This window comes from Triticum aestivum, chromosome 6B (genome assembly GCF_018294505.1).
Source record: "Triticum aestivum cultivar Chinese Spring chromosome 6B, IWGSC CS RefSeq v2.1, whole genome shotgun sequence".
Lineage (NCBI taxonomy): Eukaryota > Viridiplantae > Streptophyta > Magnoliopsida > Poales > Poaceae > Triticum > Triticum aestivum.
The window spans coordinates 598771685-598774642 of record NC_057810.1 but is presented as its reverse complement, the minus strand read 5'-3'; positions in this window follow the sequence as shown (position 1 = coordinate 598774642).

The window sequence follows — 2958 nt, the reverse complement described above, 5'->3', positions numbered from 1 at the left end:
CGGCGGCGGTGCCCACGTGGCGCGACGGGAGAGGCTGGGAGCGGCGGGGGGGTTTCGTCCGGCACGGACGGACACGTCTGGCGCGGAGAGGAGAATTTTTAGGGTTTCATCTGCGAATTTGATCCGCGAATTTCGGGGGAGGGGCATATTTATAGGTAGAGGGAGCTAGAAGAGTCCAAATGAGGAGCGGTTTTCGGCCACACGATCGTGATCGAACGACCGAGAGCATGGAGGGGAGTTAGATGGGTTTTGGGCCAGTTTGGAAAGGGTGTTGGGCTGCAAAGAGAGAGAGGGGGCTTTACGGTTACCCGGTTAACCGTTGGAGTACCAAACGACCTCCGAATGGCACGGAACTTGACAGGCGGTCTACCGGTACTATACCAAGGCCGCTTGGCAAGACTCGGTCCATTCTGAGAAAGTTTAACACCCACTCACAAAAAGAGAGAAGAGGGGGACGCTGGAGGACATAGGAGCACCGGATTGCAAAACGGACAACGGGGAAAAAAGCTCGGATGCATGAGACGAACACGTATGCAAGATGAAATGCACATAATGACATGATAAAATGCAACACGCAAGCAAATGGTATGGCAACGACGACGAATAACTGGCGGACACCTGGCGCATCGGATCCGGGGCGTTACAACACTCCTCCACTAACAAGAGATCTTGTCCCGAGATCTTAGGACCGAGACAGAAGGGAAAAGGGATGAGGTGAAACAAGAACTCAAGAGAAGAAGCAAAGAATCGAGAGCACTCGAGAAGAATAGAGGAACGACGAGAATGACGAGAATCGAAAGCTCACGGACTCAGATAGATTATGAAAGCACTCCGATTAGAACGAGATAAGAAACGAATAAGACTGAAAGGATTTAAGCAGCACTCCGGTTAAAACATGGAGGAATAGAACATGAACTTCACAAGATGGGATGACACTTGACGAGATATACAACGGAAAGCCTCCGGAAGAATTGAAGAATGGAATGAAAAGAACTTAGAAGGAAAGGTTGAACGGATATGTTGAGAAAATCAACAACGAAAGAATAAGCTTGTTGTGGTCTTATAGGTAACATCTCAAGATCATAAGGTGATAACCGGCCACAAACGGAAATGATTGGATAGCTGAGAGGGACAAAGAAATGCAAAACTCCACTTCAAAAGAAAATGGAGAATTAATTGCACTTCAAGATGTGAGAAGAAAAGATACTTGAACTCCACCAACAAAATCTTGATGAACACTTGAAGAAAGAATTAAATCATGAAGAACCACCATGAAGAACTCCGGTAATGAAAGGATGATGAGATAGAATAAAGGATGAAAGAATAAGATGAGCCTTGCGATGATTTAGATGGAGGTTCCAACGAAATGGCTGAGGAAAAATTGAACTCGGGAAAAGAAAAGATGGGAAACACTTGGAACTAGAATTTATTCATCAAGAACAAACTCCGAAGGAAAGGATTACTCATTTGGATGAAATAAGAATAAGATTTATTGTATGCTTATCCTTCATCAAATTAAATTGATGACCAACAATGGATTTTGCATACTACTTATTCTTCTTGGCAAAAGGATTGAGGGGTAAATGGCGCAAAACTTGAGAAAGTCTTCATGAACCACCGGTAGGATTGGAAAGATCAAATGAATCAAAATGATAATCAAAGAAAAGGAATCTTGAATGAACCACCGTAAGAATTCAAAAATGACTGATGAAAGAGTCCGAATCACCGGGATAGTTGGATAACGGAAGCTGAAATGTTGGCCTCCGGTGAAAAGAAAAGAAAAAAACCAACTCCTGAAGTACTCCGGATAGGTAAGAAAAGAATATCTGACAAATGGAATAATTCGCGAGGATAACATGAAGCTAGAACCACGAAACTTCGAGAGAACGGGCAAGATTTAGAGGAAAACTCTTCTTCGATCTTCAAATGACGACGAGAAACACCACCAAAATAACTGAGGTACTCCGGGAGAATGAAAAGCGAAGAGGTTGAGCCAGCAATGAAAAGAATTTGAACGGGATCTAGGAGAAAGCATGTGACTGATGAAATCCATTCTTACGTCACTCTTGAAAAGAATTGAGAATAACTCTGGGAGAATTAGAAGAGTCAGGTAAGATCCTGGAAAAAGACCTATTGGTTAGGGCCCACTAAGGAGATAACACCGTTGGAAAGGATTGATGAACAGATAAATGATGCACCGGAACAGTTGAAATATTTGAATGAGGTGATAACCTCGAATTAATTGGAACACAGACAAATCTTCTGAGATGACTTGAACACTCCGGAAGGATAACTGGCGAGAGGCAAACGAGCAAGGAGAACACTTGAGCCAAGGAAAGAATGTGATCAACCCGAAAAACTTGAATTGAGTCCACCGGAAAGAAAAAGAGATGAAGAATGACGAACGAGACGAGAATTCACCGGTTGAGATAATTTACGAAAGACTGAAGAGGCTCCGCTCGAATGAAATAGATGGTCGAGAGAGAGTCAGACTCCGGAAAGAAAAGGGTGGGAGGGCGGGAAAACAAAGGCAACTTGGAAGGGGAAACCGACGAATATCTTGAAGAGAAAACACCGGTTGAAAACATTGAGGAAAGAAGGCAAAGATTTCGCACGAGTAGGATGAATACTCGATTACGGACTCCAGTTCCGAGAAGAAGAAGGGGTGGGCAGGTGGGAAAGAAAACAACTGAGAATTGAACTCAAAGATGAAGAGGCTCGAGTCGACTTGACGAGAAATGCACCGGATGAAAAGGGCTGAGAACCAACAATCGGAAAACCAACTACGTGATCCTAAAGAAAAATTTGAAGGGGAAGAGAAGTAATTCAAAACACCCACGTCAAGATTCCTCACCAAAGCGACGAAGGGGCTAAGGAGTAAAAAGAATTCCTACTCTCTGATATAACTAGACTCTGAAAAAACAGTTTTCTTCTAGACTCAACAATGGCCAAACTACA